The sequence below is a fragment of the Bidens hawaiensis genome, unplaced genomic scaffold (assembly GCF_021521415.1).
Source record: "Bidens hawaiensis isolate Kalapana, Puna unplaced genomic scaffold, B.hawaiensis_p1.1 tig00021676_1, whole genome shotgun sequence".
NCBI lineage: Eukaryota > Viridiplantae > Streptophyta > Magnoliopsida > Asterales > Asteraceae > Bidens > Bidens hawaiensis.
This window is the reverse complement of record NW_027493366.1, coordinates 111,075-122,793: the sequence shown is the minus strand read 5'-3', so window position 1 is coordinate 122,793 and position 11,719 is coordinate 111,075. Positions and strand designations below refer to the sequence as shown.

General features: G+C 40.2%; 1 non-coding gene across 1 annotated transcript; it reads right to left on the bottom strand.

The window, feature by feature from the left end:
• Window positions 1-9,732: 9,732 nt before the first annotated feature.
• Window positions 9,733-9,839, bottom strand: LOC143563974 (small nucleolar RNA R71). The gene has a single exon (XR_013140756.1). It is a non-coding gene; the product is annotated as a small nucleolar RNA R71 (small nucleolar RNA).
• Window positions 9,840-11,719: the final 1,880 nt, after the last annotated feature.

Sequence of the window (11,719 nt, the reverse complement as noted above, 5' to 3'; positions counted from 1 at the left end):
AAAGTTCTATATTTTATCTAACACTAACATTCTCTCCTTACTAAATCTAGGATACACAATCAATCAAAAAAACAAAAATTTGAAAGCTTATTTTATTTTATACACCCTTATATTCATTTCTTTTATCCAAAACTTATCCCATTTTCTTTATAATCGTTTAGCATGCCTCCGGTTAACCGTCATCCACGCAAGAACTCTAACCGACGTATGGCTGCTTTCATCGTCAAGCAAATGGCCGCGGTGATTCCCGAACTTATAACCCAAATCCAAGCCGCCCAACCCGCACCCATTGTTGCACTCATTGAACCCAAACCCGCAGCTTACTTGTACAAACAATTTACTAGTGCCAACCCGTCCGAGCTCCTTGGAACCAATTGTGCGACTACCTTGTTGCAATGCTTCAAATCGACCGAGAGTGTGTTCTGACATAGCGAATGCCCCGACGCGAAAAAGACAAATTTCGCGTCAAGTATGTTTAGAGAAACCACTCTAACATGGTGGGGTAGTGTTATTCACCTCCAAGGTTCGGATACGGCTATGGCTCTTCCATGGGCCGATCTCAAGGCACTTATGATGAAGAAGTTTTGTCCCAAACACGAGCTCCAAAAGCTTGAGGTAGAATTTTGGAACCTAAAACAAGAAAGTGGTGATAACGCCGCTTACTCACTCCGCTTCCATGAGTTGAGCATCCTTGTTCCTCATTTGGTTACCCCAACCGAACGTGAAATTGATAAATATATTGGGGGTTTACCAATACAAATTCGGGACTCCGTCATGAGTAGCAAACCCGTAAATCTTGAGGAAGCCATCACATTAGCCGGCGTGCTATCGGAAAATCATGTGAAGGCAGGTACCCCAACACTCAAGAAAGCAAGCGAGAAAGCCAAGCCCGATCCCGCACCGCAAGCTAAGGTTGAACCCGCACCACAAGCCATAAACTACTCCAACTCTTCCCGACACAACAATAACAACAACAAAAAGAAACCCAAAACCAACTACCGAAACTATGCTGTCACTCAAACCCAACCACAATAACAAACTCAAGCTCCACCACAAACCCGAAGACCCTACACCGGTACTTTCCCACTTTGCAACAACTGTCAGTGCCATCACCCATCACACTTACCATGCCGCCAATGCACAATTTGTAACCGTTTTGGTCATCTCAATACTACATGTTGATCCGCACAACAAACCCAACCCAACCAACCAAATCAACCTAGAACTACACCCCAAAATCCCCAAAATCGATATGCACCCTACCCACCAAACCCTTCACAACAACCCCGTGCTTGCTTCAATTGTGGCAATCCTAATCATTTTCGCAACAATTGCCCTCGCCTCACTTTTGTAACTAAACCATGACCATACCCTACTACCAAACCCAAGCCTACCAAGGCCAAACCTACCAACCCCAACTCAATGCACCACTCATCCAACCCATCCAAGCAATCCAAGCACCACCTCCACCTCCACAACAAGCACCTCAAGTCAACCATGGTAATCAAGGGCGAGCTTTTATGATGAACGCTAATCAAGCTCAAGTGGCAAACGTTGTCGTGAACGGTATGTTTTTGGTGAACTATCATTTGGATTCTATTTTATTTGATACCGGTGCCGATAGAAGTTTTATTTTTTTGAAATTTGAGTCGAAACTTGCAATGCCTCGAACTAAGCTTTCCTGACCGTTCTCCGTTGAAGTCGCCAATGACAATTCTATTACCATCAATTCCGTCGTCCGCGATTGTTCTCTCATTCTTTCTAAGCATAAATGCTCCATCGATCTCATCCCGATGCAAATGGGAAGCTTCGATGTCATAGTAGTCATGGATTGGTTATCTTTGCAAAGTGCCGAAGTCGTTTGTTTCGATAAATTCATTCGTATTCCGCTTGTTAACGGTAAAATTCTTAAAGTTGTCGGAAACACTATTCCTAGGAGACTTAATCTCATGTCGTGTGCTGAATCGCAAAAGTACTTATGCCAAAAGTACGTTCCGTCTTTAGCCCTCTCGGTGACAAAAGACAAAAAGGAAAGGAAAATCCAAGATATTTCCATTGCTCGTGATTTCCTCGATGTCTTTCCCGATGATGTCACCGGTCTTCCTATCGTTCGTCCGATTGAATTTCAAATCGATCTTGTACCCGTCGAGAAGCGCATGTCTAAGGCTCCTTACCGTTTAGCCCCGTCGTAAATGCAAGAATTATCAAACCAACTCGAAGAACTTTCCGATAAAGGCTTCATTCGTCCTAACTCTTCTCCTTGGGGCACTCCCGTTCTCTTCGTGAAAAAGAAGGATGGTTCGTTTCGTATGTGAACCGATTACCGAGAGCTCAACAAACTCACAATCAAAATCGTTATCCTTGCCACGAATCGACGACTTATTCGACCAACTTCAAAGTGCCACTTGTTTCTCCAAAATCGATCTTCGATCGGGTTATCATCAATTTCGTGTTTGCGAAGAAGACATTCCTTAAACCGCTTTCCGTACTCGATATGGACATTTCAAATTTTTGGTTATGCCCTTTGGGTTGACAAATGCACCCGCGGTGTTTATGGACCTCATGAACCGAGTTTGCAAACCATTTCTTGATAAATTCGTTATTGTGTTTATTGATGACATCCTTATCTTTTCTGAATCCAAAGCCGAACATGAACATCATTTGCGTTCCATTCTCGAGCTCCTTTGAAACGAACGACTCTATGCCAAATTCTCCAAATGCGAATTTTGGCTCGAGGAAGTTCAATTTTTGGGACATGTCGTAAACGACAAAGGTATTCTTGTTGATCCCGCTAAAATTGAGGCCGTTAAGGATTGGAAAACTCCAACGACTCCCACGAAAATTCGTTCCTTCCTCGGTTTGGCTGGGTATTATCGACGTTTCATTCGGAGTTTTTCCAAGATCTCTTTGTCTCTTACCTCTCTCACCCAGAAAGCGAAACCATTCGAATGGGGTTCGAAGCAAGAGGAATCCTTTTGTACTCTCAAGGACATGCTTTGCAATACTCCCGTTCTAACCCTTCCCGATGGAAACAACGATTTTGTTTTATTTTGCGATGCATCCCATCAAGGCCTTGGTTATGTTCTCATGCAACGAGGTCAAGTCATTGCTTACGCATCAAGGCAACTAAAGGTCAACGAGAAGAACTACACGACTCATGATCTCGAACTTGGTGCCGTCGTTTTCGCTCTCAAAATCTGGAGACATTACCTTTATGGTACGAAATGTGTGGTTTTCACCGATCAAAAAAGCCTCCTACATATTTTTGACCAAAAAGATCTCAACATGAGACAACAACGATGGGCCGAATTACTTAGTGATTACGATTGCGAAATTCGCTACCATCCCGGTAAAGCGAATGTTGTCGCCGACGCCCTAAGTAGAAAGGTTAATGTTAAATCTGTTCTGCTTCTAAGCGTTGTTGTTCAAACCGATCTTCAAATTCGTATCTTTCAAGCCCAACGTACCTCCGTCGAAGAAGGTAATATGTACAACGAAATGTCATGTGGAGCCGAGCTTCAACTCGAAACCAAACCCGGTGGTCTTTTGTACTTTCGCAATCGTTTGTGGATTCCCGATCGCGATGACCTTCGTACTCGTATACTCGATGAAGCTCACAATTCGCATTATTCTGTTCATCCCGGTGTGGATAAGATGTATTTCAATCTTCGTGCTACCTTTTGGTGGCCGGGTATGAAAAAGGACGTAGCGTTGTTTGTATCTAAATGTTTTACTTGCTCAAAAGTCAAAGCCGAACATCAAAGACCTTTTGGCCTACTCGAGCAACCACCGATTCCCGTTTGGAAATGGGAAGACATTGCTATGGACTTTATCATGAAATTATCCAACACCCAAAAAGGCAATGATAGTATTTGGGTGATCATCGATCATTTGACCAAATCCGCTCATTCATTCCGATCCGCGAGAAGTATTCTGTCGAGCAGCTTGCTCAAATCTATGTTCGAGAAATTGTGTGTCGACACGGTTTACCATTGTCTATCATCTCCGATCGCGATGCCCGTTTTACCTCTCAATTTTGGCGATCTCTTCAAGAAGCTTTGGGAACACGTCTCGATCTTAGCACCGCTTATCATTCTCAAACGGATAGTCAATCCGAACGTACGATTCAAACACTCGAGGATATGTTATGAGCGTCTGTTCTTGATTTCGGTGGGAATTGAGATTCTCACATTCCATTTATCAAGTTCTCGTATAACAATAGTTTTCATTCTCTTTACGGTCGACTTGTCGTTCCCCGATATGGCTCCTTTTCAAGCTCTTTACGGTCGTAAATGTCGTTCCCCGATTAGATGGAACGAAATCGGTGAAGCTCAAATCACGGGACCCAAAATGGTTCAAGAAGCTACCGATGTCATTGATCAAAATCCGTAAGAACCTCCTAGCAGCTAGAAGTCGTCAAAAGAGTTACGCAGACAAACGGAAAAAACCGATCGAATTTAATGTTGACGACCTTGTCCTTCTAAAAGTATCTCATTGGAAGGGGGTAGTCCGTTTCGGAAAGAAGGGTAAGCTAGCTCCTCGTTTCGTTGGTCCTTTCAAAATCCTTGAGCGTGTTGGGAACGTAGCTTATCGACTTGAACTACCGCAAGAATTTACCGGTGTTCATCCGACATTTCATGTTTCGAATCTCAAAAAGTGCTTAGCCGAGGGTAATCTCCATATACCTCATGACGAAGTACATGTCGATAAGTCGATGGTCATGGTTTAACGAGCCGTTGAGACCATGGATCGCAACGAGAAGAAAACAAAGCGTAGTCGTATTCGGTTAATCAAAGTTCGATGGGAATCACGGCGTGGCGCGGAATTTACTTGGTAACGAGAAGACACAATGAAAGAGAAGTATCCACATTTGTTTGCATCATCGTCTTCATCTTAATTTTGGGACGAAATTTCCTAAAGTAGGAGATACTGTGACATCCGTCAATTTCGGGTCACTTTTGTTATGTAAACCCGAACCGTTTGTAACCCGAACATTTCAAATATATAAAATATTGGATTTTTGTCATTTAGAATATATAAAATATATATAAAATATGGGATTTTTATATTATGCATTGTTTGACCATTTAAACATACTCATTTTCATGCAAACCATAAAAGAATATTTATACTCAACCCTTCACTCCTTCCCTATATATACACACCCATCTATTTCATTTTACTCTTGCTACATCTCCAAATTCTCTCTCAAACTCCATAGATTCAAGGTTGTTATTTCTTATGTATTCTTGAAGGTTTGACTTCTCAAGTTAAACTAACCATAGTCTTTCATTCTAACTTGTTCATCTAACATTACTAACACTTGAATATGGTGGTACAACATATATATAATACACACCCCTTGTTACCTTTGGTAGTTACTTCCCCGACTACGGTTGGTTAAGTTTCAGACCTCGTAAGGCAAGGCTTCATGGAGGACTTCGTGTTCTTGATATATATACACACACATAACTTGTTTGCACATACTAACCATGACTAACTTCTACTCTTTTTAGTTTTTTTTTGCCATATTTATGAAGTTCCATGGTGGAGGTTTGTAGAGACTAAACTCGGTTTAACCGTAAATAGTCCAAACCATGAACCGAACTTTTTACTAGTTTGTTAAAATAGTTGTTTAAACATGTTTAATGTTAGATTCGAGTTTCAAAAATTATTTTTACAAGTTCTTTGATATTAAGCATATGGAATCCATCTATGAACTCGTTGGGAGATGGAAACCGAACCAAACCGAAACTTGTGCTTAAAAGACTTGTTAACTTTTTAGTTGTAAAACTTAAATATTTTTCATTTATAAAGTATTATACAAGATCTATGATATTTGGGCATGTAGAAACCATCAAGGAACATATTGTGAGATGGAGAACGAACCAATCCGATTTTTACTCGCTTAAGACACATAAGTGTGTGTTTTAGCTATCAAGACTTGTATATTTCTCTAAAAATAGTTTACAAAATGATTTTTATTATTTTCTTAAGTACTTGGAAATATTGGATCCAACTTTATCTCATAACATAGTTTGGACCGACAAAACCGAATACTTGCTTAACGTAAGTTGTTAGTTCTAAAACAATAGATCTACATACTTGGTTAAGTCTTATAAAGTTTTAATGAGTTATCCATTCGTCATTTTGGAAAGTTGAATTTGGGTTTGACCAATTATCAAGACCCAAACCAACAACCCGAACACTCGTTAAAGACCCGTTTTAGTATCTTTGTCCCAAAGGAACATTCATTTAGAATTTCCCTCACCTTATTACTTAACATAGGTTAAGTAAATATTGAGGTTAGATACTTTAATTCGGTTTCGAGTAAGCTTACATTTTTAAAGGGTTATTATTATAAATTCTTAAATAGTTACATTTTAAACCTTGAACTTTAATTGTTTACTTTTTGCAACAAATATTTTACTTAAAGATCTTCAAGACAACCTTTCTAAATCCAAGACTTTCTTTTATTTATGCTTTATACGTTAACTCGTCGTTCCGACAAATTTTCAAATTACCAACTTTTCAAGTTTATTACTTGAACGTGAGTAACTTCATACCCCGGTTTTCTATATTATGTTTTGCGGTGACATTTCATACTTATTCAAATCAAATGCTTTATACTTGAGTCTTAAACCACAAACGTTAATGTATACTTTACTTAATTAAATGCTCGACTTGGTGTTCTATGCTTACATGATTATATGTTTATGTGTTTACCGCTTTTGGAAGGTTGAATCATAAATCCGTGAACTATATGGTATTCTCTTATAGCACGGTGCCGTTAATGTAATCTTATTAACGACCTCATGAAATCCTTATCTATTTGGTATTCTCTTATAGACGGTGCCACTAATGTATTCTTATTAGCGACCTCATATTATCCAAATTATTGCTATTTATTGGTTGTTTCGTATACAAGATTGTGGCTTTTCTTATTATATACATATATGCTCAAAAACTATGAATTGCTCACCAACCTTTGTGTTGATTGATGTACAACAAAGTGTACACATTTTAGCATCAAATTATCCTTTTATTTTGGTAAAACTGCATGCAAATTCGTTGTATTTAGTACTTAATTGAGTTATTTATGAATTCGCAGGTCCGGGCGCCCGCCCGACGAAGAAACGATGAAAAGATGGTGTTTTTCGGACAAAAATCAAGAATCTGCCCAAAGTGCATGACCATGCTAAGAAAGTGCATGACCATGCTGCAGGTGCATGACCATGCTAAGGAAGTGCATGGCCATGCTGACCAAGCTGCACCAACATGCGCTTTTGGTGCACCACCGTGCAACTTTTTAGGAACCCGTGCACATCTGATAATTTGCAAAAGTGCATGACCATGCTACGAAAGTGCATGACCATGCACCTTTATTGGAACCCGTGCACATCTGATAATGTGCCAAAGTGCATAACCATGCTACAAAAGTGCATGACCATGCTGAGAAACTGCACCATCATGCGCTATTTGTGCATGACGGTGCACCTTTATTGGAACCCGTGCACATCTACTGTCGTGCCAAAAGTGAAACTGCACCATCATGCACTTTTGTGCACCATCATGCATTTCCGAGAGCACGACCCCGTGCACTATCCGATGCCGAGAACAAGACACATCAACTTTGAAAGTGCACTAGCTAGTGCCGGTAATGCACGACCATGCACTTTTAGTGCATGACCATGCACTTTTTTGGAACCTGCAACTCTGAGCCACCGATTGTGAAACTTTGACTTACCCAAAATAGTGCACGACCATGCACTTTTTGTGCATGACCATGCACTTTGACCAGAAGCTTATAAACACTTGTTTTCACTTCATTTTAGTGTATGGAGCCTTAGTGATTCTCTCTCAACTCTTGAAAATTATGTTTTGTGTTCCTTAAGAGTTTGAAGGCTTCCATCATCCTCAAGAACCATCATTCCATTCTTCAATCCTTCTTTGATCTTAGTTTACTTTCCATTGTTCTTGAACATGTTTTGTAAGCTTATTTCTAGTTTGATTGTAGTTGTATTAAGCCTTATGGGCTAATTACTTTTGCTATCTAGACAATGTTGAAACTCTTATTAATGTGATATATTATCTATGCATGATTTTGGTAAAGTGGTTTTCTTTCAAGAATATGGTTGAATTTATAAGTTGATATTGATGGTGTTCATGCTTATTATGTTACATAACCTTGTTAGTTTTGCAAATGTTTAGGCATTCATGTTGGAAAACTATGTTCTAGATGTTTGTTTGTAAACTTTGAATGTTCATGAAATCTTTGTTTACATTACTAAGTTAGGAATGACTAGTAAAAATTAACTTTGTTATATAATTATTGATGAGTATGAAACCCTACACTTAATATTGGAAAATTGATGAGTGTTGTTATGATTCTTGACTTGGTGATGACTTGCTGGTTAAAGTTTCATAAGTTTATATTAATTTCATGAATTTGGCTACTTTAGTGTAATCTTAGGTGGTTAGAATGTTGTTCATGCTAGCTTTCCTTTGATTATGAGACTTTGTTGTTTTGACAAACAAGTTTGTCTATGTTTATCTCTTGATTGAAAACCCATCATGATGATTATTTGCTAGTATTAGGTTGCTTTATTGTAATCTAGTATTTATGTTTAGATTCATGATATTTTACCATATTATTGCTATTTTATCATATTAGTAGAGTGGATTCATGTCTAGGTAGTTTGTTGGATTGATTATATTCTTGTGTTTTTACTTGCTTATTTTCATTGTATGCAAATTTTGTTAATTAAGAATTCAACTTAAGATTTACTTGTTCGGTTGGTCATTTAAAAAGATTTAGTACTAGAAATTTGTCGTGTCCATGGATTGATACTCGGTTCTTACCGACACTTTATTACAAACGATAGGTACACTTGCCTTTCGTGTGTGGTTTAGTTGTAGGTGAAAACCTATTTTAAAACCCGATTTGTGTGGAACTTTTACTTAAAATTTATATATATATATATTCACATACGTCATTTTTTTGGCGCCGTTGCCGGGGACACGGTGATTTTTAAGGAACGATCCGAGTCTTTGATTAGCCTTGTTGATATTTTTGATCTATGTTATTTTATTTTATTTCATTTTATTCATCTTAATTTTTATTTTAGTATAGTTTCTAGTTAGTTTCCGTGTCTTTGTTCGTTTTCCGTTCCGCGTTCTTCCTGGTGATGAATGTCCACCACGCCCGGTCCTGAGCTTGTTTCACTTCTTTCTGAGCCCGAGCGACATCTTCGAGAAGGTTTGAGGAGGAGAGCACGCGAGGTTGCCGAGGTCATTGAAAACGAAGAAATGGAGGATACCGACACTCCCGAGGTAGAAGAAGAAGAGATGGCGGACCCGAACGATCAAGGTCACATGGACGACTTTGCCACACCATCACTTGAAGGTTATGGCAGCAGCGTCACGCAGCCCGAGATTGCAGTGAGTTTCGAGATCAAGTCGAGCATCATTCATATGGTTGAAAATTCTGTTTCTTTTCATGGTCTCCAGAACGAGGACCCTCATGCTCACGTTGCACATTTCCTTCGATTATGTGCGACATTCAAAATTACAAATTGTTCTAATGATGCCGTGAGACTTAGACTTTTTCCGTTCTCGCTTAGCGGGTCTGCTCTGGAGTGGTTAAAGGCACTCCCTTCCGGTTCCATCACCACTTGGAATCAATTAGTTGTGCAGTTTCTCCTTCAATATTTCCCACCCGATAAAACTGCCAAATTCCGAGCAAACATTACTGGTTTTCGTGTCGATGATGATGAGTCACTTCATGCCGCATGGGAGAGGTTCAAGGGCTTGTTGAGAAAATTCCCTTATCACGGTTTGAGTCGCGGGCTTCAGTGCCGTACATTCTTTGACGCTTTATCCGGGGCACAAAAGCAGACCGTCGATCAGGTTGCGGGAGGAGATTTTGGTAGGTGTACCCCAAATGAGGAGCCTGATATCTTGGAGAAAGCCGCTAAGAAGAGTTTCGCGTATAATCCGCCTCGTTGTATTCCTTCCTCTAAGGGTGTTCATCACGTTGATTCAAACACCCTTGTCTCCGCCCAGTTTGAAGCTCTTACTAAAAGTTTTGACCAAATGCAATCCGATCTTATCAAATCTAGTTCTCGTTGTGGTGTGTGTGACGGAAAACACCAAACCAGTCAGTGCCAGCAGGCCATGGTGGTGGAGGATGTTGACTTTTTGGGCCGCCAAAACAATGCCTACAGCAACACCTACAATCCGGGATGGAGAAACCACCCCAATTTCAGCTGGAAAGATGGTGGCAACAATCAAAATCAAATGCCACCGGGTTTTGACAGAAAACCAAATTATCAAAGTCAAACCCAAAATTAATCTTACCAGCAAAAGCCTCAATTTCAGGGTTCCAGCAGTGGTAATCAGTCAGGTGGGGGGACTAGTGTTGAAAGCCTTTTGTCTAAGACTTAGACCTCAAATAAATTGGCTGAGCAAAGGAACCTGAATATTGATGAGACTCTCCAGAGACACGATCTTGAGTTGAGGAATTAGAAAGCGTCCATGCAAACCATCGAAAATCAAGTTGGACAGATTGCTCAACTCCTCTCTGAGAGACAGCAGGGTAGCCTTCCTAGTAACACCGAAAGGAATCCAAATGCTGAGGCTAAGGCTATTACCCTGAAGAGTGGTAGGACTACCATTCCTGTTGATGCATCGGTTTCCACACCAAAACCGATTGCTGATGAGATCGAGACTGAAACTCATGGTGAGGTGCACTCGAGGCTAGACCCAGCAAGTACCCGCACAACCCAGTGAGCCAGTCAGGACTTATGTTCCTCCCATTCCATACCCAGGCTGTTTAAAGAAACAAAAGATGGAAGAGCAGTATGAGAAATTCTTAGAGATTTTTAAGCAGTTACACATTAATCTTCCATTCCTTTATGCCTTGAAAGAAATGCCAAAGTATGCTAAGTTCTTGAAAGAGGTCCTCTCGAATAAGAAGAAGTTGGAGGAGCTTTCTTGTGTTACTTTGAATGAGGAGTGTTCCGCGGTCCTTCAGAATAAACTGCCCAAAAAATGACTAATCCGGGTAGTTTCACCATTCCTTATTTGATTGGTAGTTTGTCGGTTAGTAATTCTTTAGCCGACCTAGGTGCTAGCATAAACTTGATGCCCTATTCTGTTTTTTCCAAACTAGACCTAGGTGAGCCTAAGCCTACTCGCATGAGCATTCAACTTTCCGATCGTTCTGTGAAATATCCTCGCGGTATAGTTGAGAATATGCTTGTGAAAATTGACAAATTCGTGTTTCTTGTCGATTTTGTGATCTTAGACATGGATGAGGATAAAAATGTACCACTTATCCTAGGTCGTCCTTTCCTAGCCACTGCTAGAGCTCTCATTGATGTCTGCACCCGCAGACTCACTCTTAGAGTTGGAGACGATGAGGTGACCTTTGATATTGGTAAATCCATGCGACACCCACAGGATCATGATGACGTACTTTACAGTGATACCATTGATTCTTGTGTGTGTGAACACCTTCAGGACACGTGTGAGGAGAGTTCTCTGGATACTCAGTTGATTAGTGGAGTTGGTTCTGACCTTGTCATTGAGCCTCTACTTGAGGAGTTGGTTTACGGTGTAGACCACGAGCATCCTGAGTGTTTGGAGAAAATTGAGGATGTTGATCGCGTTGCCGAGCCTAAGGAAAAACCTTCTGTTGAGGACCCACCATCCATTG